The sequence below is a fragment of the Silene latifolia genome, chromosome 2 (genome assembly GCF_048544455.1).
Source record: "Silene latifolia isolate original U9 population chromosome 2, ASM4854445v1, whole genome shotgun sequence".
Classification (NCBI taxonomy): Eukaryota; Viridiplantae; Streptophyta; class Magnoliopsida; order Caryophyllales; family Caryophyllaceae; genus Silene; species Silene latifolia.
In genome coordinates this window covers 105,355,281-105,377,314 of record NC_133527.1, presented here as the reverse complement: position 1 = coordinate 105,377,314, position 22,034 = coordinate 105,355,281, and the positions used below count along the sequence as shown (strand labels likewise).

The 22,034-nt window shown below is 47.4% G+C and overlaps 1 non-coding gene across 1 annotated transcript; it reads left to right on the top strand.

Moving 5' to 3' along the window:
* The first annotated feature begins 651 nt into the window (after positions 1 to 651).
* Positions 652 to 758, top strand: LOC141644545 (small nucleolar RNA R71). Its single transcript, XR_012544158.1, has one exon. It is a non-coding gene; the product is annotated as a small nucleolar RNA R71 (small nucleolar RNA).
* Positions 759 to 22,034: the final 21,276 nt, after the last annotated feature.

The following is a 22,034-nucleotide window of genomic DNA, read 5'->3' as shown; positions in this document are numbered from 1 at the left end:
GCTTTTTGAACATCAAAACCTTGGTCATTTTGGTGATTGTATGGATTTTGATTTTGGTAACCTTGGTTTTGGTTGTAAAAGGGTCTTTGATTTTGGTTTCTCATGGGAGGTGGGGTGTATGTTGTTTGAGGGTTTTGAACATTTTGGCTTTTGTATGAGAGATTTGGATGAAACTTGGTGTTTACATTGTAATAGTTGGAATAAGGGGTACCACTCTTGTATGCTTGGAAAGCATTCACTTGTTCATTTGTTACCCTACATTCACTTTGGTCATGTTCCAAAGTTCCACAATTCTCACATATCCCACTTGGGATTGATGAGGATGCCGTCATGGCATTAACATGATGCTTTGGTGATTTTGAGGCTTCTTCAAGTCTAGCCATAGCTTTTTCAAACTTCAAATTGATTGTGTCAATGTGAGCACTAAGTTGAGCACCCAATTGAGTAACGGAGTCCACTTCATGCTTTCCTCCTCTAGTAGCCTTGCGAGGTCTACTATATTGTGAGTTATGGACCGCCATTTCCTCAATTTTGTTCCATGTTTGATTGTCATCAACTTCGGTGAACATTTCATTTGATCCCATGTTGAGAATGTTCCTTGAATCTTCATATAGACCGTTCCAAGATTGTTGTACCAAGAACCACTCGCTAAGTCCATGGTGAGGACATGAGCGACAAATTCCTTTGAACCACTCCCAAGCTTCATACAAAGATTCTTCATCCCTTTGCTTAAAACCCGTAATTTGAGCTCTTAGCATGTTAGTCTTTTCCGGTGGGTAGAACTTTTTGTAGAAAGCTAGAGCCAACTTCTTCCAAGAATCAATTCCGAGAGTGGCCTTATCAAGGCCCTTCAACCATTGTTTCGTGGTGCCAATTAGAGAAAAAGGAAATAAGACCCATCGAATTTGGTCTTGAGTCACACCGGTTTGAGAAATCGCATCACAATAGTCACAAAAGGTTTCCATATGAGAATGAGGGTCTTCACTAGGCATCCCCCCAAATTGGCTCCTTTCGACAAATTGGATAAAGGCGGATTTGGCAATAAAATTTCCGGTCAAATGTTGTGGTGTGGGAGTACCATTGGGTAGGTTCTCCTCGGTGGGTACGGAATGTGATGAAAACTTAGGCATTGTAGGTTGATTTTGTGGGGTATTTTGTGTTGGGTTCTCCTCACCTTCTCTTGCAAAAGGGTTGATGAACTCGATAGTTGGTTGAATATCCACTACCTCACTAATACCTCTCAAATTCCTCCTAGCAAATCTCCTATTGTTTGTCAAGGTTCTTTCAATTTCACGATCAAAAGGTAACAAATCACCTTGTGACCTTCTAGACATGCAAAATATCAAACAACTCGAAAACAATTAGAACAAACCTTGAGGTGTTTTTCTTCCCCAAGGCAAAGAAAGACACAACTAATAACAATGTAAGAAAATCTAAATCAAGTTAACACCGTCCCCGGCAACGGCGCCATTTTTTATCGGTCCGTTTCGTGTTCACAATTGAATAGATGTTGTCTTTGGGTCACGTCCGAATCAAAACAGAATTTATAGCTTCACAAACAACTCTACAATTAGTAAAGAGGCAAGTAAATGTCGGATCCTAAGGGACGGGAGTTGAGATGAGATTTCTATTGAAACTAGTGGTGTCTTAGGGGTGTCACAATTTGGGTTGATGTAGAAGGTCACTAAACTAAATAGCAATGAAAGTAAATAAGCAAGATGAATTAAAAAGGGGTTGTAAACAATTGATAAAAAGCACTAGGGTATCATGGGGTCATAGGGAAATCATGGGAATTGATCATACAAACATGTTCTCAAATTATAAGCAAGCAATTATTGTTGTGATGGATTGAGTTGGGTTATATCTTACAATCTTAGGAAAGTTTGGGTCCCGGAGCCGAATCGATTAGATTGTACAACACCTACAAGTCGACTTAGTCTTCCTTACTCAACAACATGCATGGTCTAATGAGACTCGAGTTGGTTTATGTCTTACAAGTCTCATTGAAAAGATAGGTGATGGGTAAAAAATGCAAGGATTCATAGGCTCACATTTCATCAAACATAACATGTGCATGAGTTGAGATCAAAACAAGCAAGCAAACAAATCATGAAAGCATATTAATTTAAGCATGAATCATTCCCCATGTTGGTTTCCCCTAATTACCCATTAACCCTAGCTAGGACATTACTCAGTCATTATCATGTTGATCATGCTAGCAAGGTTGTCAATCATACCAACAAAAGGAAATATGATGAACAAATAAAAGTAATTAACAATAATTAAAAAGGGATTAAGAGAATTATACCTACTAATGATTCCAATAATAAAGTAAAGAATAAAAGAAGTACTTGATGCTTGATTGAGAGGTTGTCAATCTCCCAATAATAACCCAAATATTCGTCAATTACCCAAAATAAAGGATGAACAAAAGAGAGATTAAGGAAATAAAACTTATATTAGAACTTGATTAATGGTTGATAACAAAACTAAAGAGAGATTTGATTGATATTAACTACTCTAATAATTGATAAGAAGAACATGCTCTTCTAATTAGACTAATGGGGTATTTATAGTGGAAATTAGGTGGATGCATTAGGGTTAACTAAGGGCTGAACTAGTAATTACACTTTTTTGATTGAGCAGGGAGGAGCCGGTATTTTTCGAAGGAAGGGCTTCTTTCTTTGTAGCTTGAGAAGACGAAATTTATTTGTCTTTCGAATCCGTGCGTATTGGATTCGGGACGGGCGGATTCAGGCGGGGGAAGACGGGCGTCTTCAGGGGAATCCGGGCGGATTCTTTGGCTGCTGTCCGGGCGTCTTTGAAGGAAGACGCACGGATTGCGCTTGTGGAGGACGGGCGGATTCAGGACAATCCGCTCGGATTGTAGCTCAGCATTGTTTCTTCTTCTTTTCTTCCCTTTTCTTCATCAAATCCTTGGGGATTTCCTCGGGGATGCAAGGATCCTTTCTCAACATTGCTCATTTACTATCATATGTACAAAGGCCTTCTAATCTTTTCTCTCCTTGATGCTTGGTCATTGAATTCAATCAATTTAGTCTCGTTTTGCCATGAAAATGCGAGATTTGCACTCCTTTCCTACCAAGGGATCAAAATCTCAAAGAATATGCAAAACAAAGAACTAAAGACAATAAATGACCCAAATATGCACTGAAAATCATGGGAACAAGGCTAATTCCGGGGCTAAATATGCGCTAATGATGGTCACATCAATACTTCTTTCAAACAATCTTTCCAAAGAAAATTCTTCTTTCAACTACGGAGTATTAGGTAACTTCTCCATAAATTTTGGTTATACTCCACCTTTGTTTACAATACTTCTTCATTGCCAGGTAATCACGTTCATTTATTAAATTGTCCTGAATTTCGTCAATTCTTTTGGTGTATTTCTTAGGTAATTATACTTGGTTGATTTAAATCATTGACAAAATCACCTGAAAATCACGCCTCTTTTGTTGGTTACATTTTCATCGTTTTCAGTTTAATTGGATGTTCATGTCAAGTTTAATGGGATGTTATTTATTGATTACAATTGTGCGAGATTTTACGTGTGTTGGGATAATTGGGGCAAGTAGGAAAATTGTGTACAACATATGAAATAAGAGTAATAGGTAAATTAAAATTCTAATTGTACAATTTACTCAATTTCGAATATTGATCACAGTGTTCATCGTTTAATTAACAGTGTTTTTAAAATTTACAGTATGATGTTCTAAATGCTGTCGTCCAATGAACATTTTGGAATAACCATTTTAAATCTGTCTACGGAGCAAATCATGTCATTATTTTGCTTGGGATTGGTAACAAATTCTGAAGAGGAAGACAGAAAACAATTCATTTCACATCATCTTGACGCAAAGAAGACAATGCTAGGATGGCTATTCAATGGGAAGGACGCCATAATTGCAGGGGTGGAGGACAACTATGCAAAAAACACAGTACTACAAGATGAAACTTACATGCTACAAATCTTTCAAAAACTTAATCAAGCGGACAAACATAACATGGAAGCAGTATGCAAGTGTTGGGCTTAGATGTTTATCTTACACAATGAGGAAGCCCGTTTAAGAGAGGAATATAAAAGCAGATTACAGACAAGCATTTCATTTGGAGTTAGAACGACTACCAGGGATAATGTAGTGGTTTTCCGAAGGTGTCTTTGTTACATGACAGACAATCTCTTAACAAGGAGGACATTGCACCTGTTTCAATATCATTTGGCACCCGAGTTAGAAAATCTTGTTGTTGTAGACAGTGAAGAAGAAGATTTTGACTCTATCCCAACATCAATTTCCCGACCAGCGGTCGAACTTGCTTTTATTCTATTAAATCAAACCGAGTAATACTATATATAAACATCTGAGGTACATTTGAGTATAAGTTTTATATTTACCTCATACCCCTTGTACCTACTGTTGATTTTCAATGTCCATTCAGAATATAAGAATATAACTACATTCTCTTATTTGTTAATGATATTTCATTATATTGACGTAGTACCTTTTGCAATTTTTGAATTTTCGATACATCATGAAAAGAATTGTCCCATCACTGTATTTACAATGTCCATTACGTGCATTAACAATGTACCATTTAAATTAAATAATATAAATTAATGCATCTAATAATTACACTCTCAGATGCAAGTTGTAAAATAATTCAGGTGAAAAGACACCACTATTCATGATTATTTGATTAAATGAGACATGTGTCAAATGGCAGTTGTAAACTAATGCATGTGAAAAGGCAAATAATACTACACTCATAAATTGTAATTCTCCTATTCTTATCCAAAGCAGTTTATATATAAAACTCACTATAAATACTTACCTAAACTAGTGTGGTAATTACAAAATCTAAGAAATAATCATACAAACCGTTTTCACTGCCTTAAAAAGGTACTCTTATTTCTGTTTTTTTTTTTTTTTTTGTTCTAATTATTTTTTCCCTGCAAAAGAAATGCATATCTTCATGTAAATAAGTATATTGAATATTATTGCAAGAATAATACAGTAATGGAATTGTAATATTCTCTGGTAATTTATTTCATACAAATAAATGTTTCTATATAATGTATTCCTGCCAATGTCCATTGTCATACCTTTAAAGGAACATTTATTTTATTGATAATGTTCATAGGAAATATTGTTGTGCACTTTGATATAGCATATATAAAAAATGTATTGAATGTTAATGACAGTAAACGACACAATACTATTTAATTAATATTAGAAATACTTACAAAAGCCATTCAAGACTGTTTCAAAATCAGTTTAAATATAAAACTCACTATAAATACTTGTCTAAACTAATGTGCTAATTACAAAATCTATGGAATAATCATATAGAAAATGTCTTCACTCCCTTGAAAAGGTGCTCTGGTTTGTGGTTTTTTTTTTTTTTTTTTTTTTTTTAATTATTTTATCCCTGCAAAAGAAATGCATATCTTTATGTAAATAGTAGGCTATATAACATTCAGATTATTTCATTTATAAGTATTATTTGATTAATCAGTATGTTTCTTTATCTTGTGAAAAGAAATATATACTATAGTCCCCAGGATTTAATTAAAAGTTGTTTGTGTCCGAAAATCAAAGCGCATTTGTGGCTTGAACGTATTGCCAAAATTAAGTATAGTAGATATTTCAATCTGGCAATGTGCTTAATATTTGCAGGAGAAGATTATTTTACCTTTTGCTGTAATCTGTTTTCACAATAACATTGTTTGCTCTTTACATGATTATACAATGTGAAAGCCCACGTTAATTTGTTTTACCCTACAGTATGGCCTTAATATGGTTGAAGTTGGTACTTCCCATAATGCCTTAAGTTTATTGTCACTCTTTTTAAAATACGTTTATTTTTTGCCTGAACCAGAATATGAGTTCCGTTACCAATGTGGAAGTAACGTCGGATATCGAGCAAAAACTCGCTAACGTTGAGTATGATCTCGCTGAAACGAAACGTGAAAGAGATTCACTGGATCAATATCTTATTGAGGTGCTTGGTAAAAACGAAGTATTAGAAGAACATCGGGAAGGGCTGTATGAGAAACTGGAAATAGCTGAAGTGAATGCAAAGTCACTACAACGGAGGCTGGACATTGCTGAAGCGCAGATGAAGTTTATCACGGCTGAAAGAGATAACATAGCCCGACAACTTAAAGCTAATAGACAAAAACTGTACACAGAGGCTGACATGGACCGTCAGTTTCTCACCGGTGTCACAGCTGTACGAGAATCATATGCTCTTCTTGATGGTGAAAATACTATACCTTGGCCAGCAGTCGGGAAGGCTATGGAATTAATAGACGGTTATAAGAAACATCTAAAGGAGGACTTGCTGGAGGGTGAGAGCAGTGTTCATCCATCTGTTTGCAGTAAACCCAGAAAGGGTTAAGAACTTTGATGTTAAGTTATGTATAATTATAATATGCGGTTAAGTTTAGAAACATATGCGTTTTAATTAAGTATTATTGTCAGAAGATATTAGCAGTTTATTATGAATGTTTATTTGAATCTAAATTATTATCATCTACCTAAGCTTTAATTGTTTAGAATTGACCCTTTCTAATTTAAAGCCAGTTACAAGACTGATCAACTATAATGTACCTTCAACATTTTACAAATGTCCATATTAATATGTAACGTTGTACCAAAGCTTTAAACCCGCATTTCTTTCAATGATTATCCTCTTAAAATAAGGGAATGGGTTTAAGGTTGGACTAGGCAGACCGTTGTCTGCCTAATCCAACCATAAATCCTTCACCGTCCCGTTTTAGGATACTCAGCCCCCTAGTTTTAATCCCGTACCCCAAAAGGGTTCACTCGGCCCCTGTAGGGTGTCTTTTTGTCTTGCCGCCTTCGAATGAGAAGCAAGGGAAAGGGTTTAGGGTTTGATTAGGGGGATCCGCGGTAGCGGTCCGCCTAATCAAACCCTAAACTCTTTCCCGTCCCGTTTTAGGATACCTGGTCCCCCCAAAAAGGGTTTACTCTGCCCCTCTAGGGTGTCTTTTTGCCTTGCCGCCTTCGAATGAGAAGCAAGAGAAAGGGGTTAGGGTTTGATTAGGGGGATCCGCGGTAGCGGTCCGCCTAATCAAACCCTAAACCCTTTGCCGTCCCGTTTTAGGATACCCGGCCTCCAAAAAAGGGTTCACTCGTCCCCTCTAGGGTGTCTTTTTGTCTTGCCGCCTTCGAATGAGAAGCAAGGGAAAGGGTTTAGGGTGTGATTAGAGGGATCCATGGTAGCGGTCCGCCTAATCAAACCCTAAACCCTTTCACGTCCCGTTTTAGGATACCCGGTCCCCCCAAAAAGAGTTCACTCGTCCCCTCTAGAGTGTCTTTTTGTCTTGCCGCCTTTGAATGAGAAGCAAGGGAAAGAGTTAAGGGTTTGATTAGGGGGATCCGCGGTAGCGATCCGCCTAATCAAACCCTAAACCCTTTCCCGTCCCGTTTTAGGATACCCAGACCCCCCAAAAAAAGCTTCACTCGTCTCCTCTAGGGTGTCTTTTTGGCTTGCCGCCTCCAAATGAGAAGCAAGGGAAAGGGTTTAGGGTTTGATTACGGGGATCCGCGGTAGCGGTCCGCCTAATCAAACCCAAAAACCCTTTCCTGTCCCGTTTTAGGATACCCGGTCCCCCCAAAAAGGGTTCACTCGGCCCCTCTAGGGTGTCTTTTTTTCTTGACACCTTCGAATGAGAAGCAAGGGAAAGGGTTTAGGGTTTGATTAGGGGGATCCGCGGTAGCGGTCGGCCTAATCAAACCCAAAAACCCTTTCCCGTCCCGTTTTAGGATACCCGGTCCCCCCAAAAAGGGTTCACTCGGCCCCTCTAGGGTGTCTTTTTGGCTTGCCGCCTTCGAATGAGAAGCAAGGGAAAGGTTTTAGGGTTTGATTAGGGGGATCCGCGGTAGCGGTCTGCCTAATCAAACCCTAAACCCTTTCCCGTCCCGTTTTAGGATACCCGTTCCCCCCAAAAAGGGTTCACTCGGCCCCTCTAGGGTGTCTTTTTGTCTTGCCGCCTTCGAATGAGAAGCAAGGGAAAGGGTTTAGGGTTTGCTTAGGGGGATCCGCGGTAGCGGTCCGCCTAATCAAACCCTAAACCCTTTCCCGTCCCGTTTTAGGATACCCGGCCTCCAAAAAAGGGTTCACTCGTCCCCTCTAGGGTGTCTTTTTGTCTGGCCGCCTTCGAATGAGAAGCAAGGGAAAGGGTTTAGGGTGTGATTAGAGGGATCCATGGTAGCGGTCCGCCTAATCAAACCCTAAACCCTTTCACGTCCCGTTTTAGGATACCCGGTCTCCCCAAAAAGGGTTCACTCGGCCCCTCTAGAGTGTCTTTTTGTCTTGCCGCCTTCGAATGAGAAGCAAGGGAAAGAGTTAATGGTTTGATTTGGGGGATCCGCGGTAGCGATCCGCCTAATCAAACCCTAAACCCTTTCCCGTCCCGTTTTAGGATACTCAGACCCCCCAAAAAAAGGTTCACTCGTGTCCTCTAGGGTGTCTTTTTGGCTTGCCGCCTCCGAATGAGAAGCAAGGGAAAGGGTTTAGGGTTTGATTAGGGGGATCCGCGATAGCGGTCCGCCTAATCAAACCCTAAACCCTTTCCTGTCCCGCTTTAGGATACCCGGTCCCCCAAAAAGGGTTCACTCGGCCCCTCTAGGGTGTCTTTTTTTCTTGACACCTTCGAATGAGAAGCAAGGGAAAGGGTTTAGGGTTTGATTAGGGGATCCGCGGTAGCGGTCCGCCTAATCAAACCCAAAAACCCTTTCCCGTCCCGTTTTAGGATACCCGGTCCCCCAAAAAAGGGTTCACTCGGCCCCTCTAGGGTGTCTTTTTGTCTTGCCGCCTTCGAATGAGAAGCAAGGGAAAGGTTTTAGGGTTTGATTAGGGGGATCCGCGGTAGCGGTCTGCCTAATCAAACCCTAAACCCTTTCCCGTCCCGTTTTAGGATACCCGTTCCCCCCAAAAAGGGTTCACTCGGCCCCTCTAGAGTGTCTTTTTGTCTTGCCGCCTTCGAATGAGAAGCAAGGGAAAGAGTTAATGGTTTGATTAGGGGGATCCGCGGTAGCGATCCGCCTAATCAAACCCTAAACCCTTTCCCGTCCCGTTTTAGGATACTCAGACCCCCCAAAAAAAGGTTCACTCGTGTCCTCTAGGGTGTCTTTTTGGCTTGCCGCCTCCGAATGAGAAGCAAGGGAAAGGGTTTAGGGTTTGATTAGGGGGATCCGCGATAGCGGTCCGCCTAATCAAACCCAAAAACCCTTTCCTGTCCCGTTTTAGGATACCCGGTCCCCCCAAAAAGGGTTCACTCGGCCCCTCTAGGGTGTCTTTTTTTCTTGACACCTTCGAATGAGAAGCAAGGGAAAGGGTTTAGGGTTTGATTAGGGGGATCCGCGGTAGCGGTCCGCCTAATCAAACCCAAAAACCCTTTCCCGTCCCGTTTTAGGATACCCGGTCCCCCCAAAAAGGGTTCACTCGGCCCCTCTAGGGTGTCTTTTTGGCTTGCCGCCTTCGAATGAGAAGCAAGGGAAAGGTTTTAGGGTTTGATTAGGGGGATCCGCGGTAGCGGTCTGCCTAATCAAACCCTAAACCCTTTCCCGTCCCGTTTTAGGATACCCGTTCCCCCCAAAAAGGGTTCACTCGGCCCCTCTAGGGTGTCTTTTTGTCTTGCCGCCTTCGAATGAGAAGCAAGGGAAAGGGTTTAGGGTTTGCTTCGGGGGATCCGCGGTAGCGGTCCGCCTAATCAAACCCTAAACCCTTTCCCGTCCCGTTTTAGGATACCCGGCCTCCAAAAAAGGGTTCACTCGTCCCCTCTAGGGTGTCTTTTTGTCTTGCCGCCTTCGAATGCGAAGCAAGGGAAAGGGTTTAGGGTGTGATTAGAGGGATCCATGGTAGCGGTCCGCCTAATCAAACCCTAAACCCTTTCACGTCCCGTTTTAGGATACCCGGTCTCCCCAAAAAGGGTTCACTCGGCCCCTCTAGAGTGTCTTTTTGTCTTGCCGCCTTCGAATGAGAAGCAAGGGAAAGAGTTAAGGGTTTGATTAGGGGGATCCGCGGTAGCGATCCGCCTAATCAAAGCCTAAACCCTTTCCCGTCCCGTTTTAGGATACCCAGACCCCCCCAAAAAAGGTTCACTCGTCTCCTCTAGGGTGTCTTTTTGGCTTGCCGCCTCCGAATGAGAAGCAAGGGAAAGGGTTTAGGGTTTGATTAGGGGGATCCCCGGTAGCGGTCCGCCTAATCAAACCCAAAAACCCTTTCCTGTCCCGTTTTAGGATACCCGGTCCCCCCAAAAAGGGTTCACTCGGCCCCTCAAGGGTGTCTTTTTTTCTTGACACCTTCGAATGAGAAGCAAGGGAAAGGGTTTAGGGTTTGATTAGGGGGATCCGCGGTAGCGGTCCGCCTAATCAAACCCTAAACCCTTTCCCGTCCCGTTTTAGGATACTCGGTCCCCCCAAAAAGGGTTCACTCGGCCCCTCTAGGATGTCTTTTTGTCTTGCCGCCTTCGAATGAGTAGCAAGGGAAAGAGTTAAGGGTTTGATTAGGGGGATCCGCGGTAGCGATCTGCCTAATCAAACCCTAAACCCTTTCCCGTCCCGTTTTAGGATACCCAGACCCCCCAAAAAAGGGTTCACTCGTCTCCTCTAGGGTGTCTTTTTGTCTTGCCGCCTCCGAATGAGAAGCAAGGGAAAGGGTTTAGGGTTTGATTAGGGGGATCCGCGGTAGCGGTCCGCCTAATCAAACCAAAAAACATATTCCCGTCCCGTTTTAGGATACCCGGTCCCCCCAAAAAGGGTTCACTCGGCCCCTCTAAGGTGTCTTTTTGGCTTGCCGCCTTCGAATGAGAAGTAAGGGAAAGGGTTTAGGGTTTGATTAGGGGGATCCGCGGTAGCGGTCTGCCTAATCAAATCCTAAACCCTTTCCCGTCCCGTTTTAGGATACCCGTTCCCCCCAAAAAGGGTTCACTCGGCCCCTCTAGGGTGTCTTTTTGTCTTGCCGCCTTCGAATGAGAAGCAAGGGAAAGGGTTTAGGGTTTGATTAGGGGGATCCGCGGTAGCGGTCCACCTAATCAAACCCTAAACCCTTTCCTGTCCCGTTTTAGGATACCCGGTCCCCCCAAAAAGGGTTCACTCGGCCCCTCTAGGGTGTCTTTTTGTCTTGCCGCCTTCGAATGAGAAGCAAGGGAAAGAGTTGAGGGTTTGATTAGGGGGATCCGCGGTAGCGATCCGACTAATCAAACCCTAAACCCTTTCCCGTCCCGTTTTATGATACCCAGACCCCCCAAAAAAGGGTTCACTCGTCTCCTCTAGGGTGCCTTTTTGTCTTGTCGCCTCCGAATGAGAAGCAAGGGAAAGGGTTTAGGGTTTGATTAGGGGGATCCGCGGTAGCGGTCCGCCTAATCAATCCTAAAAACCCTTTCTCGTCCCGTTTTAGGATACCCGGTCCCCCCAAAAAGGGTTCACTCGGCCCCTCTAGGGTGTCTTTTTGGCTTGCCGCCTTCGAATGAGAAGCAAGGGAAAGGTTTTAGGGTTTGATTAGGGGGATCCGCGGTAGCGGTCTGCCTAATCAAACCCTAAACCCTTTCCCATCCCGGTTTAGGATACCCGTTCCCCCCAAAAAGGGTTCACTCGGCCCCTCTAGGGTGTCTTTTTGTCTTGCCGCCTTCGAATGAGAAGCAAGGGAAAGGGTTTAGGGTTTGCTTAGGGGGATCCGCGGTAGCGGTCCGCCTAATCAAACCCTAAACCCTTTCCCGTCCAGTTTTAGGATACCCGGTCCCCCCAAAAAGGGTTCACTCGGCCCCTCTAGGGTGTCTTTTTGTCTTGCCGCCTTCGAATGAGAAGCAAGGGAAAGGGTTTAGGGTTTAATTAGGGGGATCCGCGGTAGCGGTCCGCCTAATCAAACCCTAAACCCTTTCCCCGTCCCGTATGTAGGATACCCGTTCCCCAAAAAGGGTTCACTCGGCCCCTCTAGGGTGTCTTTTTGTCTTGCCGCCTTCGAATGAGAAGCAAGGGAAAGGTTTTAGGGTTTGATTAGGGGGATCTGCGGTAGCGGTCCGCCTAATCAAACCCTAAACCCTTTCCCGTCCCGTTTTAGGATAGGACCCCCAAAAAGGGTTCACCGGCCCCTCTAGGGTGTCTTTTTGTCTTGACACCTTCGAATGAGAAGCAAGGGAAAGGGTTTAGGGTTTGATTAGGGGGATCCGCGGTAGCGGTCCGCCTAATCAAACGCTAAACCCTTTCCCGTCCCGTTTTAGGATACCCGGTCCCCCCAAAATGGGTTCACTCGGACCCTTAGGGTGTCTTTTTGTCTTGCCGCCTTCGAATGAGAAGCAAGGGAAAGAGATAAGGGTTTGATTAGGGGGATCCGCTGTAGCTATCCGCCTAATCAAACCCTAAACCCTTTCCCGTCCCGTTTTGGGATACCCAGACCCCCCAAAAAAGTGTTCACTCGTCTCCTCTAGGGTGTCTTTTTGTCTTGCCGCCTCCGAATGAGAAGCAAGGGAAAGGGATTAGGGTTTGATTAGGAGGATCCGTGGTAGCGGTCCGCCTAGTCAAACCCTAAACCATTTCCCGTCCCGTTTTAGGATACCCGCTTACCCCAAAAAGGGTTCACTCGGCCCCTCTAGGGTGTCTTTTTGGCTTGCCGCCTTCGAATGAGAAGCAAGGGAAAGGGTTTAGGGTCTGATTAGGGGGATCCGCGGTAGCGGTCCGCCTAATCAAACCCTAAACCCTTTCCCGTCCCGTTTTAGGATACCCGTTCCCCCAAAAAGGGTTCACTCGGCCCCTCTAGGGTGTCTTTTTGTCTTGCCGCCTTCGAATGAGAAGCAAGGGAAAGGTTTTAGGGTTTGATTAGGGGGATCCGCGGTAGCGGTCCGCCTAATCAAACCCTAAACCCTTTCCCCGTCCCGTTTTAGGATACCCGTTCCCCCAAAAAGGGTTCACTCGGCCCCTCTAGGGTGTCTTTTTGTCTTGCCGCCTTCGAATGAGAAGCAAGGGAAAGGTTTTAGGGTTTGATTAGGGGGATCTGCGGTAGCGGTCCGCCTAATCAAACCCTAAACCCTTTCCCGTCCCGTTTTAGGATACCCGGACCCTCAAAAAAGGGTTCACTCGGCCCCTCTAGGGTGTCTTTTTGTCTTGCCGCCTTCGAATGAGAAGCAAGGGAAAGAGCTAAGGGTTTGATTAGGGGGATCCGCGGTAGCGATCCGCCTAATCAAACCCTAAACCCTTTCCCGTCCCGTTTTAGGATACCCAGACCCCCCAAAAAAGGGTTCACTCGTCTCCTCTAGGGTGTCTTTTTGTCCTGCCGCCTTCGAATGAGAAGCAAGGGAAAGGGTTTAGGGTTTGATTAGGAGGATCCGCGGTAGCGGTCCGCCTAGTCAAACCCTAAACCATTTCCCGTCCCGTTTTAGGATACCCGGTCACCCCAAAAAGGGTTCACTCGGCCCCTCTAGGGTGTCTTTTTGTCTTGACACCTTCGAATGAGAAGCAAGGGAAAGGGTTTAGGGTTTGATTAGGGGGATCCGCGGTAGCGGTCCGCCTAATCAAACGCTAAACCCTTTCCCGTCCCGTTTTAGGATACCCGGTCCCCCCAAAATGGGTTCACTCGGCCCCTTTGGGGTGTCTTTTTGTCTTGCCGCCTTCGAATGAGAAGCAAGGGAAAGAGCTGAGGGTTTGATTAGGGGGATCCGCGGTAGCGATCCGCCTAATCAAACCCTAATCCCTTTCCCGTCCCGTTTTAGGATACCCAGACCCCCCAAAAAAGGGTACACTCGTCTCCTCTAGGGTGTCTTTTTGTCTTGCCGCCTCCGAATGAGAAGCAAGGGAAAGGGTTTAGGGTTTCATTAGGGGGATCCGCGGTAGCGGTCCGCCTAATCAAACCCAAAACCCTTTCCCGTCCCGTTTTAGGATACCCGGTCCCCCCAAAAAGGGTTCACTCGGCTCCTCTAGGGTGTCTTTTTGTCTTGCCGCCTTCGAATGAGAAGCAAGGGAAAGGGTTTAGGGTTTGATTAGGGGATCCGCGGTAGCAGTCCGCCTAATCAAACCCTAAACCCTTTCCCGTCCCGTTTTAGGATACCCGTTCCCCCAAAAAGGGTTCACTCGGCCCCTCTAGGGTGTCTTTTTGTCTTGCCGCCTTCGAATGAGAAGCAAGGGAAAGGTTTTAGGGTTTGATTAGGGGGATCCGCGGTAGCGGTCCGCCTAATCAAACCCTAAACCCTTTCCCGTCCCATTTTAGGATACCCGGTCCCCTCAAAAAGGGTTCACGCGGCCCCTCTAGGGTGTCTTTTTGTCTTGCCGCCTTCGAATGAGAAGTACGGGAAAGGGTTTAGGGTTTGATTAGGGGGATCCGAGGTAGCGGTCTGCCTAATCTAACCCTAAACCCTTTCCCGTCCCGTTTTAGGATACCCGGTCCCCCCAAAAAGTGTTCACTCCACCCCTCTAGGGTGTCTTTTTGTCCTGCCGCCTTCGAATGAGAAGCAAGGGAAAGGGTTTAGGGTTTGATTAGGAGGATCCGCGGTAGCGTCCGCTTAGTCAAACCCTAAACCATTTCCCGTCCCGTTTTAGGATACCCGGTCCCTCCAAAAAGGGTTCACTCGGCCCCTCTAGGGTGTCTTTTTGTCTTGACACCTTCGAATGAGAAGCAAGGGAAAGGGTTTAGGGTTTGATTAGGGGGATCCGTGGTAGTGGTCCGCCTAATCAAACGCTAAACCCTTTCCCGTCCCGTTTTAGGATACCCGGTCCCCCCAAAATGGGTTCACTCGGCCCCTGTGGGGTGTCTTTTTGTCTTGCCGCCTTCGAATGAGATGCAAGGGAAAGGTTTTAGGGTTTGATTAGGGGGATCCGCGGTAGCGGTCCGCCTAATCAAACGCTAAACCCTTTCCCGTCCCGTTTTAGGATACCCGGTCCCCCCAAAATGGGTTCACTCGGCTCCTTTGGGTGTCTTTTTGTCTTGCCGCCTTCGAATGAGAAGCAAGGGAAAGAGCTAAGGGTTTGATTAGGGGGATCCGCGGTAGCGATCCGCCTAATCAAACCCTAAACCTTTTCCCGTATCGTTTTAGGATACCCAGACCCCCCAAAAAAGGGTTCACTCGGCCCCTCTAGGGTGTCTTTTTGGCTTGCCGCCTTCGAATGAGAAGCAAGGGAAAGGGTTTAGGGTTTGATTAAGGGGATCCACGGTAGCGGTCCGCCTAATCAAACCCTAAACCCTTTCCCGTCCCGTTTTAGGATACCCGTTCCCTCCAAAAAGGGTTCACTCGGCCCCTCTAGGGTGTCTTTTTGTCTTGCCGCCTTCGAATGAGAAGCAAGGGAAAGGTTTTAGGGTTTGATTAGGGGGATCCGCGGTAGCGGTCCGCCTAATCAAACCCTAAACCCTTTCCCGTCCCGTTTTAGGATACCCGTTCCCCCAAAAAGGGTTCACTCGGCCCCTCTAGGGTGTCTTTTTGTCTTGCCGCCTTCGAATGAGAAGCAAGGGAAAGGTTTTAGGGTTTGATTAGGGGGATCTGCGGTAGCGGTCCGCCTAATCAAACCCTAAACCCTTTCCCGTCCCGTTTTAGGATACCCGGACCCTCAAAAAAGGGTTCACTCGGCCCCTCTAGGGTGTCTTTTTGTCTTGCCGCCTTCGAATGAGAAGCAAGGGAAAGAGCTAAGGGTTTGATTAGGGGGATCCGCGGTAGCGATCCGCCTAATCAAACCCTAAACCCTTTCCCGTCCCGTTTTAGGATACCCGACCCCCAAAAAGGGTTCACTCGGCCCCTCTAGGGTGTCTTTTTGTCCTGCCGCCTTCGAATGAGAAGCAAGGGAAAGGGTTTAGGGTTTGATTAGGAGGATCCGCGGTAGCGGTCCGCCTAGTCAAACCCTAAACCATTTCCCGTCCCGTTTTAGGATACCCGGTCACCCCAAAAAGGGTTCACTCGGCCCCTCTAGGGTGTCTTTTTGTCTTGACACCTTCGAATGAGAAGCAAGGGAAAGGGTTTAGGGTTTGATTAGGGGGATCCGCGGTAGCGGTCCGCCTAATCAAACGCTAAACCCTTTCCCGTCCCGTTTTAGGATACCCGGTCCCCCCAAAATGGGTTCACTCGGCCCCTTTGGGGTGTCTTTTTGTCTTGCCGCCTTCGAATGAGAAGCAAGGGAAAGAGCTGAGGGTTTGATTAGGGGGATCCGCGGTAGCGATCCGCCTAATCAAACCCTAATCCCTTTCCCGTCCCGTTTTAGGATACCCAGACCCCCCAAAAAAGGGTACACTCGTCTCCTCTAGGGTGTCTTTTTGTCTTGCCGCCTCCGAATGAGAAGCAAGGGAAAGGGTTTAGGGTTTCATTAGGGGGATCCGCGGTAGCGGTCCGCCTAATCAAACCCAAAACCCTTTCCCGTCCCGTTTTAGGATACCCGGTCCCCCAAAAAGGGTTCACTCGGCTCCTCTAGGGTGTCTTTTTGTCTTGCCGCCTTCGAATGAGAAGCGAGGGAAAGGGTTTAGGGTTTGATTAGGGGGATCCGCGGTAGCGATCCGCCTAATCAAACCCTAAACCCTTTCCCGTCCCGTTTTAGGATACCCGTTCCCCCCAAAAAGGGTTCACTCGGCCCCTCTAGGGTGTCTTTTTGTCTTGCCGCCTTCGAATGAGAAGCAAGGGAAAGGTCTTAGGGTTTGATTAGGGGGATCCGCGGTAGCGGTCCGCCTAATCAAACCCTAAACCCTTTCCCGTCCCATTTTAGGATACCCGGTCCCCTCAAAAAGGGTTCACGCGGCCCCTCTAGGGTGTCTTTTTGTCTTGCCGCCTTCGAATGAGAAGTACGGGAAAGGGTTTAGGGTTTGATTAGGGGGATCCGAGGTAGCGGTCTGCCTAATCTAACCCTAAACCCTTTCCCGTCCCGTTTTAGGATACCCGGTCCCCCCAAAAAGTGTTCACTCCACCCCTCTAGGGTGTCTTTTTGTCCTGCCGCCTTCGAATGAGAAGCAAGGGAAAGGGTTTAGGGTTTGATTAGGAGGATCCGCGGTAGCGGTCCGCTTAGTCAAACCCTAAACCATTTCCCGTCCCGTTTAGGATACCGGTCCCTCCAAAAAGGGTTCACTCGGCCCCTCTAGGGTGTCTTTTTGTCTTGACACCTTCGAATGAGAAGCAAGGGAAAGGGTTTAGGGTTTGATTAGGGGGATCCGTGGTAGTGGTCCGCCTAATCAAACGCTAAACCCTTTCCCGTCCCGTTTTAGGATACCCGGTCCCCCCAAAATGGGTTCACTCGGCCCCTGTGGGGTGTCTTTTTGTCTTGCCGCCTTCGAATGAGATGCAAGGGAAAGGTTTTAGGGTTTGATTAGGGGGATCCGCGGTAGCGGTCCGCCTAATCAAACGCTAAACCCTTTCCCGTCCCGTTTTAGGATACCCGGTCCCCCCAAAATGGGTTCACTCGGCTCCTTTGGGTGTCTTTTTGTCTTGCCGCCTTCGAATGAGAAGCAAGGGAAAGAGCTAAGGGTTTGATTAGGGGGATCCGCGGTAGCGATCCGCCTAATCAAACCCTAAACCTTTTCCCGTATCGTTTTAGGATACCCGACCCCCCAAAAAAGGGTTCACTCGGCCCCTCTAGGGTGTCTTTTTGGCTTGCCGCCTTCGAATGAGAAGCAAGGGAAAGGGTTTAGGGTTTGATTAAGGGGATCCACGGTAGCGGTCCGCCTAATCAAACCCTAAACCCTTTCCCGTCCCGTTTTAGGATACCCGTTCCCTCCAAAAAGGGTTCACTCGGCCCCTCTAGGGTGTCTTTTTGTCTTGCCGCCTTCGAATGAGAAGCAAGGGAAAGGTTTTAGGGTTTGATTAGGGGGATCCGCGGTAGCGGTCCGCCTAATCAAACCCTAAACCCTTTCCCGTCCCGTTTTAGGATACCCGTTCCCCCCAAAAAGGGTTCACTCGGCCCCTCTAGGGTGTCTTTTTGTCTTGCCGCCTTCGAATGAGAAGCAAGGGAAAGGTTTTAGGGTTTGATTAGGGGGATCCGCGGTAGCGGTCCGCCTAATCAAACCCTAAACCCTTTCCCGTCCCGTTTTAGGATACCCGGTCCCCCCAAAAAGGGTTCACTCGGCCACTCTAGGGTGTTTTTTTGTCTTGCCGCCTTCGAATGAGAAGCAAGGGAAAGGGTTAAGGGTTTGTTTAGGGGGATCCGCGGTAGCAGTCCGCCTAATCAAACCCTAAACCCTTTCCCGTCCCGTTTTGGGATACCCGGTCCCCCCAAAAAGGGTTCACTCGGCCCGTCTAGGGTGTCTTTTTGTCTTGCCGCCTTCAAATGAGAAGCAAGGGAAAGGGTTTAGTGTTTGATTAGGGGGATCCGCGGTAGCGGTCCGCCTAATCAAACATTAAACCCTTTCCCGTCCCATTTTAGGATACCCGGACCCCCAAAAAAGGGTTCACTCGTCTCCTCTAGGGTGTCTTTTTGTCTTGACACCTTCGAATGAGAAGCAAGGGAAAGGGTTTAGGGTTTGATTAGGGGGATCCGCGGTAGCGGTCCGCCTAATCAAACGCTAAACCCTTTCCCGTCCCGTTTTAGGATACCCGGTCCCCCCAAAATGGGTTCACTCGGCCCCTTTGGGGTGTCTTTTTGTCTTGCCGCCTTCGAATGAGAAGCAAGGGAAAGAGCTGAGGGTTTGATTAGGGGGATCCGCGGTAGCGATCCGCCTAATCAAACCCTAATCCCTTTCCCGTCCCGTTTTAGGATACCCAGACCCCCCAAAAAAGGGTACACTCGTCTCCTCTAGGGTGTCTTTTTGTCTTGCCGCCTCCGAATGAGAAGCAAGGGAAAGGGTTTAGGGTTTCATTAGGGGGATCCGCGGTAGCGGTCCGCCTAATCAAACCCAAAAACCCTTTCCCGTCCCGTTTTAGGATACCCGGTCCCCCCAAAAAGGGTTCACTCGGCTCCTCTAGGGTGTCTTTTTGGCTTGCCGCCTTCGAATGAGAAGCAAGGGAAAGGGTTTAGGGTTTGATTAGGGGGATCCGCGGTAGCAGTCCGCCTAATCAAACCCTAAACCCTTTCCCGTCCCGTTTTAGGATACCCGTTCCCCCCAAAAAGGGTTCACTCGGCCCCTCTAGGGTGTCTTTTTGTCTTGCCGCCTTCGAATGAGAAGCAAGGGAAAGGTTTTAGGGTTTGATTAGGGGGATCCGCGGTAGCGGTCCGCCTAATCAAACCCTAAACCCTTTCCCGTCCCATTTTAGGATACCCGGTCCCCTCAAAAAGGGTTCACGCGGCCCCTCTAGGGTGTCTTTTTGTCTTGCCGCCTTCGAATGAGAAGTACGGGAAAGGGTTTAGGGTTTGATTAGGGGGATCCGAGGTAGCGGTCTGCCTAATCTAACCCTAAACCCTTTCCCGTCCCGTTTTAGGATACCCGGTCCCCCCAAAAAGTGTTCACTCCACCCCTCTAGGGTGTCTTTTTGTCCTGCCGCCTTCGAATGAGAAGCAAGGGAAAGGGTTTAGGGTTTGATTAGGAGGATCCGCGGTAGCGGTCCGCTTAGTCAAACCCTAAACCATTTCCCGTCCCGTTTTAGGATACCCGGTCCCTCCAAAAAGGGTTCACTCGGCCCCTCTAGGGTGTCTTTTTGTCTTGACACCTTCGAATGAGAAGCAAGGGAAAGGGTTTAGGGTTTGATTAGGGGGATCCGTGGTAGTGGTCCGCCTAATCAAACGCTAAACCCTTTCCCGTCCCGTTTTAGGATACCCGGTCCCCCCAAAATGGGTTCACTCGGCCCCTGTGGGGTGTCTTTTTGTCTTGCCGCCTTCGAATGAGATGCAAGGGAAAGGTTTTAGGGTTTGATTAGGGGGATCCGCGGTAGCGGTCCGCCTAATCAAACGCTAAACCCTTTCCCGTCCCGTTTTAGGATACCCGGTCCCCCCAAAATGGGTTCACTCGGCTCCTTTGGGTGTCTTTTTGTCTTGCCGCCTTCGAATGAGAAGCAAGGGAAAGAGCTAAGGGTTTGATTAGGGGGATCCGCGGTAGCGATCCGCCTAATCAAACCCTAAACCTTTTCCCGTCCCGTTTTAGGATACCCAGACCCCCCAAAAAAGGGTTTACTCGTCTCCTCTAGGGTGTCTTTTTGTCTTGCCGCCTCCGAATGAGAAGCAAGGGAAAGGGTTTAGGGTTTCATTAGGGGGATCCGCGGTAGTGGTCCGCCTAATCAAACCCAAAAACCCTTTCCCGTCCCGTTTTAGGATACCCGGTCCCCCCAAAAAGGGTTCACTCGGCCCCTCTAGGGTGTCTTTTTGGCTTGTCGCCTTCGAATGAGAAGCAAGGGAAAGGGTTTAGGGATTGATTAGGGGGATCCGCGGTAGCGGTCCGCCTAATCAAACCCTAAACCCCTTCCCGTCCCGTTTTAGGATACCCTTTCCCCCCAAAAAGGGTTCACTCGGCCCCTCTAGGGTGTCTTTTTGTCTTGCCGCCTTCGAATGAGAAGCAAGGGAAAGGTTTTAGGGTTTGATTAGGGGGATCCGCGGTAGCGGTCCGCCTAATCAAACCCTAAACCCTTTCCCGTCCCGTTTTAGGATACCCGGTCCCCCCAAAAAGGGTTCACTCGGCCACTCTAGGGTGTTTTTTTGTCTTGCCGCCTTCCAATGAGAAGCAAGGGAAAGGGTTAAGGGTTTGTTTAGGGGGATCCGCGGTAGCAGTCCGCCTAATCAAACCCTAAACCCTTTCCCGTCCCGTTTTGGGATACCCGGTCCCCCCAAAAAGGGTTCACTCGGCCCGTCTAGGGTGTCTTTTTGTCTTGCCGCCTTCCAATGAGAAGCAAGGGAAAGGGTTTAGTGTTTGATTAGGGGGATCCGCGGTAGCGGTCCGCCTAATCAAACACTAAACCCTTTCCCGTCCCATTTTAGGATACCCGGACCCCCAAAAAAGGGTTCACTCGTCTCTTCTAGGGTGTCTTTTTGTCTTGCCGCCTTCGAATGAGAAGCAAGGGAAAGGGTTTAGGGTTTGATTAGGGGGATCCGCGGTAGCGGTCCGCCTAATCAAACCCAAAAACCCTTTCCCGTCCCGTTTTAGGATACCCGGTCCTCCCAAACAGGGTTCACTCGGCCCCTCTAGGGTGTCTTTTTGTCTTGCCGCCTTCGAATGAGAAGCAAGGGAAAGGGTTTAGGGTTTGATTAGGGCGATCCGCGGTAGCGGTCCGCCTAATCAAACCCTAAACCCTTTCCCGTCCCGTTTTAGGATACGCGGTCCCCCCAAAATGGGTTCACTCGGCCCCTATGGGGTGTCTTTTTGTCTTGCCGCCTTCGAATGAGAGGCAAGGGAAAGAGCTAAGGGTTTGATTAGGGGGATCCGCGGTAGCGATCCGCCTAATCAAACCCTAAACCCTTTCCCGTCCCGTTTTAGGATACCCAGACCCCCCAAAAAAGGGTTCACTCGTCTCCTCTAGGGTGTCTTTTTGTCTTGCCGCCTCCGAATGAGAAGCAAGGGAAAGGGTTTAGTGTTTCATTAGGGGGATCCGCGGTAGCAGTCCGCCTAATCAAACCCAAAAACCCTTTCCCGTCCCGTTTTAGGATACCCGGTCCCCCCCCCCCAAAAAGGGTTCACTCGGCCCCTCTAGGGTGTCTTTTTCGCTTGCCGCCTTCGAATGAGAAGCAAGGGAAAGGGTTTAGGGTTTGATTAAGGGGATCCACGGTAGCGGTCCGCCTAATCAAACCCAAAAACCCTTTCCCGTCCCGTTTTAGGATACCCGGTCCCCCCAAAAAGGGTTCACTCGGCCCCTCTAGGGTGTCTTTTTGGCTTGCCGCCTTCGAATGAGAAGCAAGGGAAAGGGTTTAGGGTTTGATTAAGGGGATCCACGGTAGCGGTCCGCCTAATAAAACCCTAAACCCCTTTCCCGTCCCGTTTTAGGATACCCGTTCCCTCCAAAAAGGGTTCACTCGGCCCCTCTAGGGTGTCTTTTTGTCTTGCCGCCTTCGAATGAGAAGCAAGGGAAAGGTTTTAGGGTTTGATTAGGGGGATCTGCGGTAGCGGTCCGCCTAATCAAACCCTAAACCCTTTCCCGTCCCGTTTTAGGATACCCGTTCCCCCCAAAAAAGGTT